The sequence below is a fragment of the Semicossyphus pulcher genome, unplaced genomic scaffold (genome assembly GCF_022749685.1).
Source record: "Semicossyphus pulcher isolate SPU_LCO1_2020_fin unplaced genomic scaffold, fSemPul1.0.p SCAF_14, whole genome shotgun sequence".
Lineage (NCBI taxonomy): Eukaryota > Metazoa > Chordata > Actinopteri > Labriformes > Labridae > Semicossyphus > Semicossyphus pulcher.
Window position 1 is genome coordinate 16398251 of NW_027211648.1, and position 11428 is coordinate 16409678.

The window sequence follows — 11428 nt, forward strand, 5'->3', positions numbered from 1 at the left end:
TGGCCGTCAAAACGACTTCAAATTAGAGCGAATCCATCCCTCGTGTTGCTGTTTGATTTGGGCTTTCACTTTAAGTCCACTTAGCTACAACAGATTACTGCTAATTGCTGTTTTTTTCTGCGGCCGGGATGGTTGCCACGATGCTGGAGCGACTCTCATATGTTGCTGTTTGAAGGTCTGCAAGACGCGCTCGTGTTCAGTTGTTAACATGCACCAACAGTACTGCGTTTAACACGGCGGCCCCTGGAATTGTTTCTCACTAATGCCTCTTTGGATGAGTAACCGAAGAGCAAGGGTAAATCTCCCGAAGTGGTTATATGTCTACAAACACTATTTAACAAAGCCTGATGAATATTCAGAGTCTTTCTGCTCAGGCAGGAAATCCCTATCAACCATTCACAAAGTACAGCACGTAATTATGCCACCTTGAAAATGGAGATCTAACGCCCGGTCTTGTCTGATGCCCCCCAGCTTTTAATTAACTAAATTACTGCATACTTCTCCCCCCATTGATTACTGCTATGGGGATTGATTATTTCCACACACACATGCACACAAGTGCTGCAGGTGGGGAAACGAGTTCTAATGAGAAGAAGTGTTGAAACTGTCGTAAATCACGACAAAATGAAAGTACAATATAGACATTGTGCAGGCGGCAGGTTTCGTGGAACAGTTTGACCTCATTTGCGAATGAGACGTATAATAGTTTTTAGTTATCGGGGGTATGAACGTCCTCTAAGTGTGGACAGAGGACAGATGTCTGTTTAAACCCACAGTGTTGGCTCCGGAGCACTGTGAGGTGAAGCAGAAAATCACCTGTATGACTGAACTGACGCGCCTTTATTCTCCTATGCAGCTATTTTAGTTGACGCACGTCAGAAGACGGGCAGGATTTGGTAAAGCAACATCCATTGTCTTTTATAAAGATGGACATTTTGAACCGGAGTGAAATTGCTCGGTTAAATTGAGTCAGAGTGGAAGGAAAATTGCAGGCAATGTCTGTTTGGGAGCATGCGGTGCAAGCGTGATCATTCAGCACGCTCTCTGAATCTGGACTCACTGATCAGACTGGTTTCTGCTTCACCTCAAGGTCCTTTAGTAGTTAAACTAGCTTTACTATAGGCTGAGTAGTATACCCCAGCTGTCCACCACACCTTTAACGAGAGGTAACAATTAATTACTTCCTGGTGCACATTAAAATATATTTCATTGAGATAATTCACAAATCACAGATGTACAAAAGAAAACTGTATGTGCATAGATGGTTGTTATTCCAATGGTGGGTTCTGCCATTTACTGCACGGTTTACAAGCACTCACATCATCATACAATGAGACTGTGCCTGAGGCTTCCTGTGAGCGAGCTGCAGGGCTCGCACTCTCTGCATTACTGTAACCTCATAACCACACTGAGAGGCGGATTTCAAGACAAGCCCTCATAACAATTCAAAACTTGTCGGCTGATTTAAATAGATACTCCTGTGCAGGCACATTTTTTCCTCCGAGGACGACGAACCTCTTGACTTTTCTCTTGCATCAGCTGGTGACACATCTGTCCAGGAGCCTGCTGACCAGTCGGTGCTGCAGCTGTATGCATATGGCGCCTTTCTGTGACATTCAGAAGAGATGATTTGCAATCTCTGCACCACGCTGACATTCAACAACACGGGCTACATAGAATAGAATAGAATAGATAGAATCTCTCTCTCTTTTTTTCCCCTCTCTACTCCCCCTCTTCTCCCCCTCTTCTCCCCCCCTCTTGGGCTCTGGGAGAGCTGGTACAGGCTGCGGCTGCCACAGCCCTGCTGTCAGACTGCCATAGCAGCATCTCTCCCCCTCTCAGCCCACCGGGTACAGCTGACAACACACGATCCTCAGAGCCAGACAGCCAGCCTGAGCTCAGCGAGAGAGCCTTCAGCTAGTGCTGACATATTCCAAGGCCCATTTCAACAGATGGAGTTTTTACAGGTACCGTTTGGGGTAAAATACCTCGCTTGAGGGTGCAGCATCTGGTCCATCACAAATTGGATGGTGTACCCTGCCTACACCCCCCCTCTTCTTCAGCGCCTTACATCTTCCACCCCTATCACCTCACCCTTCTTTGCCTTTCTGCTTCTCCATTATGTAGCAGAAAGGTGCTGTCCGTCAGAACAAACGCAGCATCCTTGTAAATAAAAAAGCCCCTCTGTGAGAGAAAACGGCGCCGGTGAAGCATCACTGCGTTGATTCATTTTCAGACCATAATTCCCACCGATCTAACGCGCTAAAGATCTCCAGCGTTGCATCAACAGATACAATTCAGCTCCACTCAGGTTTTTTTTATCCTCCTCTGCTTGACATGACACAGTGTTAAATCTCATTTCCGCAGCAACTTGAGCCTCGCGGACCACTCCGAGTCTCCATCACTCACACGGCGCTCAATAACCTTGGACTCATATTTCTCTGGCAGTGATTTAACGACTTGCAAAATTACATTGCGGAGGGTCGAGCCAGTGTTGATGTTGATATCTCTACTCTTTACTGTCCTGTGTCCTGTCAGTCTGCTTCTGTTATTTATCAAGACCAAACGCAGTGACTCACGAGCAACGCCCAGCCGGCCATCCATCTCCCGGTTAGATAACACGTAGCAGGGCCGGGGTCCGGATCAGAGGAGCAGGGTGAACTATGAGCTTTTGAAAACTGTAGCTGGTGAGTTACAGCCGTCGGGGAGTTCCTCTGAAGTTGCGCCACCGTGGCCTGACAGGTTGTAAAAAGAAATTTACACACGCGAGGCAGTTACTGCGGTTAGATTAGTGAGCTGCTTAATCATGCTATGTGGGATTCATGTGTTTTTATATGACAGAATGCCTCAAAATTACCTTCAGCGCAAGAAGAGGAGACGCACTTCTCTCACTCCTTTGTTTCATATGTCACAGACGAGGCGGAATCGAAGGTTCCCTGCATAAAAACACAATTGTAGAGCGGGAGAAAATCAATATTTGAAGAGTCTCAGTCTGTGCATTTTAAACAGTCAATGGAGGGAAAGCATGCATATTCCACTGAGTCTGAATTATTAACAATTCTATGGTTTCTCTCGGTATTAATGCAGCTTAATGTTAGGGATGTAAGTGGATGAAAGCAACATTAACTGTTGGCAATAATAATGATAATATTTAAAATGCAAGCATTAGTAATTCGTATTTAACATAATATGTATACAGGCTTGATTAACACATTAAAATATTGATAGTGTTGTTTACCTTATCTGAGGCCAACACCCAGTTTACTGTAAACGTCAGCTATTCTCAAAGCATCCCTCCTGGTTCATATCCCCCACTGACTCTTTATTTACTCATACTGATCATAATTCAGTCCACGTCACTCCTTTGTGGTAATTACTACATACTGCACGGTGCTGGTAATTAAGTTACTGAAAATGCATGTACATACATACTGCACGCCCGCAATGATACACGCTGGTAGGTGTGGGCGTTTTCCAACATGGTTCTGTACAGCATCGAGGTTAGTGCGGACCTTCTGCCTATCTGCTCATTTAAATGGAGTATCAGAAAAATCCATTAACACAGAAATGACTGAATTTCCTTTTTGACTGAATAGATTCATGTTTTTTTTTTAAGTTTGTACAGTGGGTGTGAATTAATTCCCGCAGCATGAAAAGATGAGGGCGGACAAGCTGAGCAGAGACTTCCCCGCTCCTCGTTACAAGTCGGTCTCAGTCATGAAGATACTAATTTGTCTTTAATAGGAATAAACGCCGAAAAATCCTGCAAAATGTTCCTCTTTTTGTTTGTCACGCGTGATGAAGATATGATAGACGGCTCCAACAACCAGATTAACACTGATATGACAGCAAGACAATCACGGCTGACAAATGGCCAGTAATTCAATCACTGGCGCAGGACATGTCATGTCAGCCAGTCTATTGACTGTGACAGGCTGTGTGAGGTGCTGGCAGACTTCTATTGACCCAGAGGCTCACAAAGTGCTGATGCATCATTGTGGAAATTGGGATGAGGCTGAGTCTCCTTCACCTTTGACCGACAGATCAGGAGGAGCAGAGGGAAAAATTCAAAAGAGGACATGAAATAATTGAATCTTCTTACACGAGGTGCCACATTGACATCAATATTCTTTTTGTTTGTAAAGGGGAAACTACTTTATTAATCCAAAATAAAACCTGTAATGCAACAGACAAATCCCTCTATATTAGCAAGACATAGCCTCAGCTCATTGTAGAAGAGCTGCAGAGAAGACAAATAGCGTCTTGCATCCCTTCTGTTCCCATCCCCATCACATCTCGGATGCATGCACATCCAGGCGCCGTTCATTAAATAATCAACGTCCGGCTGAGATGAACTTTGATTGAATTGATCTGGGCATGCCTGGTGGAGGAAAGGGAAAAAAAGCTGATGGGCCTACGTTTGGATTCTCAACGACGAGAGAGGCGTTGCATCCGGAGGATTTATTGAGCGCATTACAGCAGGAAGCAGAAACAAGCGTCTCAGCAGCATGACTAATGCTGTTATAAGACAAAACGCATAGTTTGTGTTGAAGTGATTAGTGTTGGGACACAGTGATGGACAGAGTAAACACTGGTGATTAATGCACACACACATCCGCCATTCAGGCTTTTAATTTAAATCCTATCTAAACCATGTTTTGTCCGTTTTTCTCCTCTTTTTCCAAGAAGACATCCAAGTCCAATAAGCAAAGGTGCCTAAAAGGCATCCAACATCAGAGTGTGTGTGTATGTGTGTGTATAAGGAAAGGAGGTGGGAGGGTGGGGCTCAATCATGCAGAACTCCTTACACATTATTTTACGTCTTACCTTTGGCACTTACAAAGGCTTCATCAGAGAGAACAAAGAAGTGACAGACTGCTCAATAAGTGTGCGCACACGAGGATGGGTGGAGGTACTGTAGGTGGTGCTACCTGTGCCATGACACCTCCGCTGCACAGCTTGTATGCGGCAGGTGTTGCCAGCCTGAGGGGGTTGGACCGTCTTTCACCTTACTGTACTTGAAATTATTCCACCGCCCAACGCAGACGGGCACGGGCAAACACGCGCGCACACAAAGAACAGAGAGGTGGATAGGGGGTGGAGACACATAGGCGAGCGAGAAGGCACCACACGTATAAAAAAAAAGCTGCTGCTGCTTGTGTAAATTGGCTGATGCTGCCTCCTCTTTGCCAGATTAACTCCACAGGGCAAGGAAGAGAAGGAGGGAGGGGTAGAGTGCGAGTGGGGGGCTGGGTTCAGTCCTTTCATCAAAGGGTCTTTCTTCCCCCCTTCTCTTTCTTTCTCTCTGTGAGGGAGTGCCAACTCCAGAGTGGGCAACCCACTCTGTGATTGTGTGTCAAGAAGTAAAAGCCACATTGTCTACGCTGGAAATCACACCTGGCAGAAATAACAAGCTCTGCCTTAAAGTCTTGCAGAGAATTATGCATCAATCACTCACTTTCACTTTCTGCTTTAAACAAGTGCAACAGAAACAGGCTGCAGAATTTAGATGGAAGTCAAGCCAGTGGATCGCTTAGAGCAACAGCAGAGCACCGGAATAACAATGACTTATCGTCCTCGCGTCCCATTATTCTAATTCCAGCTCCAGTGTCCTGTGTTTGGGGGTTCTGTTTCCAGAGCCCGCGGCCACAGTGTTTTAATCTCCTGTGCCTGGCCCGGGGCCATGAGGCCGACCCTCGGCCCTGAGAGACAGGTCTGCTGACACTCCTCTGCTGTCTTTTGTGGGGCTGTCACATCCCTCTCTGAAATCCCCCAGCCCACTTCTGTCTTCTTCTCTCCCCTGAGTGGGTGTAATTACATTAAGGAGTCAATCCCCGCTCAACCTTCCTCTCCCCACATCTCCATCCCACTGCATATCTTAGCATTAGCTTTGTCATAATCCCAACCTAGGGCCATAATGATGACCTGTGTCCAAGGGGCCGCCTGCCTTTCAGCTACTAAACAAGGCTTAGCTCACCTCTTGTAGAAGTAACAGCCCACTCCTGAAACGTCTTATTAGAAAATATGTAGCTTCAGTCTGGTTCTGCTAAAATCTGTGCCGTGCAGCTCCGGCTAATGAAATATAATTTATTTGATGAGGTACGGCCTGTGAGGCAGAGTTATGACAAAGGCAGGTATAAGTGGATGTCACTGACAGATCTCTGAATATTAATCGCACTGTAAAAGACAAGTCAAAGGCAAACAGGGGTGCAGCAGTGCTCTTTATGGATAAATTATGTCTTATTCAATCCGGAGAGGTTGAAGTTCGCCGCGCTGATCCGATTTGGGAATATTCCCTCATCTTGATAATTGCTTTAGCACCAAAACCTGTAGTTGTAATCGCATCACTTGGTTAATATCAGCGTTCGGCTACTGTTAATCGAGTTGCGCGTGAAGTGGGCGAGCATTGCTCTAAAGTTGTCCTAATTGAGTTACAGGCTATCGTTTTCAGCAAATTCACCAGCATTTCCACGGGCTCTAAACGGATGATTTGCCGGTGTGCGGAGTCCCAGAGGAAATCAGAGGCTGATCAGACATGAAGCCGAAGTGACAAAGGAATTGCTGCAACAAAATAAAGCATTAATCATCGGGGTTTTACAGCTGCTTTTCATTGGAATATGTGGCATTAATAAGCTCTTCATACGTGCCGTGGAGCGGCTCGACGGAACATTTGAAGAACGCACTTGTTACAGTACGCCCTTCACTGTGTTGTGCAAGGTTCAGGGAATCTTTCCGATGTTTCTTTGTGCAGCTGTAATGTTTGAGGTTAAATTGAAGCATATCTGCTAAGTTCTGTTTCATAGAGTCGACAACAATTCAGATCAGAACATTTGTTACATCTGAAAGTAGAAAAGCATCCTTTAGATGTAAAGAATGAGTGGCTGAGGAAATTCTGCTGTAACTACTTCCACTTGTACGAATTATCTCCGGAAACATCAAAGTGTTGCAGCCGCATGTTCAATCATGTACAAGCTTCCTGAATAATTCTCCACAACTCCTCCACTGATCAGCACACTTGAATCAGCTTACATTGCTATTGGAGTGAGAGAAACAAAGCACAAAGCTACACTAAAGCACAATCCCTCTTTTCTCCTTGTACAAATGCTACAAAAATATTTACTCATCCTCTGCCTTTGCAGGGTGAAAACAATGAATTTTGCATGGCTTCTCTCCAAAGACAAAAAAAGCGCCAGGTTTTTGTGAAGAAGGCTGGCATTGTGGTGCCCCCCAGAATCCACTCCACAGACCCCCCGCAAGGAAGCTCGTCTGAAGTTACCCAGAGAAGAGAGGAGATGCCTGCCTGCCTCATGGAGGCCCGGCTACTCCATATTCATGCCTGGATTTCACGAGGAAGACTCATTCATCAAACACAGCAAAAAGTCGAACTCAAAGCGCCTCCTTTTTTGGGGTTTGGAGCTCGTTTGATGTTTGCAGGGGTGTACTGTCATGGAGAAAATACTAAATAACAGGCGCACCACTGTGTTCGCTTTTGTGGGGGTGCAGAATTGGTCCCCCATGTCCATAGAAGAAAACCTTCCAGCACACAGAGAATCAGTGCTGCATAGTTTGTGGGTGATTTCGGTCATAGTGACATGAAGCCTTACAAAAACTACCTTCATTTTGGGAACATGGCGCTGAAATGGTAAAAATTGGTCTTTTGAAGCAGTTGAAAGTCAATTGAAGCCCCACGTCTGATGTTTGGACGACAGGTTGGCAACAGACTGCTACATCTCTATCATGATTGACAGGTCGCTGAGGTTACGACTTGTAAAATCACTTAGCCATGCTGTAAAGATGACCCTGCTTAGTCTCCCATTTAACTCTAAATGGGACCATAATTTACTTAAAAAAAAGCAATTGAGACCATAAATTCATGAGGAAACTGATATTAGGTTCAGATCATATAAAGCATAAAAAGATGGACGACATGACAGCTCCCTTAAAGTGAAGCCAAAACATCTCTATCGTCCCCTTGCAGTATAGGTAATAAGGCCCGCCTCCTCCATGTTAACAGATGGGACATGAGTCAAACTATAATATATACTACATTTTCCTCAAACATGGTTTCTGTCATTATATTTAGTTCTTATGCTGATTTACGTCCAAGTGTTCATTTTTCTGACAAGTTTATTTTTAATTAGTTACTTGATGCTGTAAAGAGGATGATTGACAGCTCTGTTGACCAATACGGCTCCTGCAGCCGATCTGTTCTGGAGTAGAGGAGGAACAGCGAGAGGAGACGTTACTAAAACAATCACTACAGTCATTAAAGTTTACACATCTGGGAGCGTCTGCTTCAGACCAACACAAGAAGCTTTTCTGCTGTTAAACACGTCGACGTGTGGGATCTTTGCCATTGTGTCAGTAAGGTAGATCAAATCACGTCACCAGTGCAAGATGGCAATGCCCGTCTCTGGGGGTATTTGGCCTCAAATAAGTACAAAGAGGTGGTGGAGACACGTTGTCCATCTTTATATACAGTCTCTGGTTCAGATTAATATCCATTTCAATACAATCAGACTTATTTTTGCAACCAGTGCAATCGTCCCCAACTGGCCCCTCGGCAGAATGCAGATGTCACTTCCTCATTGTCTTCACTTTGGAAAAGCCCGGGCTACGTCCACTTCATATGTAAAGTCTGATTATAGTGTGCACTTTCAAATTTGCCAAATGCTCAGTGAAACATTAATCTTGCACACGATAAATAAATTATAGTCTTTGCAGAGTAAATAATCCATTCTTTGAAGTTACAGCAAAAAGACACATCCATGGAAAGTGGATTTACTTCACAAAAGGAACATGGAGAACATGCCTCCCTGTAAAGCTCAGCTTGACAACAGCACTGTATTGACAAAACGCCACCTATAAGGCGACGTTGATTTAAGCGTCTTGCTGCAGGAGAATTAAATATTAACCAATAAGGTCATCAAACGGCAGGAAACTGGCGGCACTTTATCGTCATCCAAGGCAAGATGCTACAACTCCATGCTCGTGATTTAAACAGGAAGTCAGGTTGGGTAAGTTATATTTATAAAGCTCTAAATTTGCCTCAAAGGGCACCGTCATCTGTAGACAATGCTACAATTTGCACAGCGCTACAAGCTACAGCGCATGCTACAAGGTGTTTAACCCACAGAGGTGGGATGATGCTGAGCCAGGTGCAACTTCTTGATGGACAACCCTGCATGAGCAAAGCCATCACAAAGAAAGGGAAAAGGTTAGCCTGTATTTGACGCAGTGCTATTGTTGCTTTGAACGTGGCCCAAGGATACACATGGTATACACATGGCATGTTCGCTGTATCACAAAGCAAAGTCATAAAAGTTCCTTTTCAAGAACACTACAGATGGTTGGGAGGTCTTTTACCAGGCGACAATAAGCACCAAGCATTTGTGTGCTTTTCACGGCTGCATGGATTTGTCAGCGAGGACCCGAGAAGACGAGGCCGGCTGCCAACAGATTGTCAGAATGCCCTCAGCGCAGAGTCCAGCTGCTGATTGTGCCATTTAAATGTATTTTTCTTTTAACCTGCAGTTCTCTACACAAAGAGAGAGAAAGAGGCTTTTTTCATTGAAATATCAAGTCGATTTTCTGCTTTAGACGCCGACAGTCATACTCAGTGTGAACCCTGCAATCCATGTAGTACAATAGTTTTACAAAAGTGGTACTAAGAGTTTAATACGTGCCCTCGCTTTTCAAAGTGAAGAGATGTCAGAGCTTTTCATCCTCGTGCTGAGAACCGAGTCTTCTAAGAGTTCAAGTCTGCTGCAGCTGTGCATGTGTGCCTGTCAACGTCTCAGCCAAGACAAACTGTGCCTGCATGTAACTGCATCCAGCCTTGTCACATGAGATGTTTGAGGCTGTTAACACTGCTACACAACTGCAGGGTAATATAGGACCCAATCAAATGGCAGTACAAGCAGCTAAAACAGAAGCCAGTGTTTCCTTTCTCAACAATTGTTTGTCTTCTTGACTCCTGCCGGTTGTTATCGTGTTACATTCTTTATCAGAGCATTTGGAGGTTTTATGGTGATGTGATTTATATGGGCTTGTGGCACGTTAATGATGCCAGGGAGCCTTGCCTGCCATCCATATTCATGAACAACTGTGTTAGGGGAGCTGTCGAGATGGAGGGGAGGAGGAGAAGGAGGAGGCGGAGGGAGCGCCACACGTCCGCCAAAAGTCTCCCGAGCACAGAGTTTGCATGGTGGGGCTGCTGAGGCCTGGAGTTCACATGCCTGCAGGCGAGGGGCCACCTGTTCATCCAGACTGGTGGCATTCCCAGAGAGAAGATCAGTGATTGGGATTGAACAAAGAAACAACAGGCTGAGATCTGGATGTATACGGTGCAACTTTAACCTCACATAGTGGCGAGTAAGATTGTAACATTGTCAATATCTATAAAGCAAAAAGGGCTTCAGTGGCGTTTGAAGAGAGGAGACGTGCTGCTTCGTCCACAGGGCGGCCAAACAGTTACAACATGAAAGCGGCTATAAAGCTCCTGTGAGGAGTTTTTCGCTGGTTATTAAACAGACTGAAATTAATTTTGATGACTCTATATGACCTACAAAAGCAAACCAGACCACCAGCAACAAGATTGATTATTTCTATATAGTTATTTCAAATGCCTGAAACTGCTGGCGGGGGGTAGGTGTCAGAAGAAGCGATTAACTGCACGCTGCCTTTGTTTACATTTTCCAGGGCAGAAACTTAAAGTGAGTGATACATATGACAGTTAAAGAAAGCAGGATGAGATGTGTTAAAAACCACCACTTAAAAAGATATAAAAAGTACAAACTGGCCCCTTCTCCTGTGCTCTTTGTCACCAGAAGCTCACTCTCTCGTGCGAGAACACGCCCATCCCGCCGAGCTAACACCGACAGCATCACAGTTACCTTTGCGCTAGCATGCTAACCACCGGTTACCTTGTCCTACCCAGTTTGAGGCACCTATCTGTCCAACAGAAAGAAGGCCAGCTCTGCGTCGCTCTTTCGCCATGTTCACCGGTCTGAATGGGGCTCAGTTGCTAATTTGAACCACTCCCACACTCACCTATACGCTGTGATTGGCTCAGGGAACCACAAGAGCGCCCCTCCTGAAAACGTCCCGTGCAAAGCAAAACAGAATAGATGCAGAGGGAGGGGTCTGACAAGGGTCTGCACACACACTCACCAACACACATTAGTGATGATTTATATTATATTTGTAAAAGTCCTACTTGTTATACCTTTAAACATGTACAGGACAAAATCAGTAAAGAGATAAGAGGTACGGCTTTGGCCACAGGGGGCGCCAAAATCGACACAAAGGAGCTTTGATTAGAGGCTAATATGCATTTCCATGTTTGGGAACTGGCTTTTTGTTTACTGTACGCTATAGTGAACAGTGTAGCATGACACAAAAGACATAAAAAGCTACTCTGCTCCTT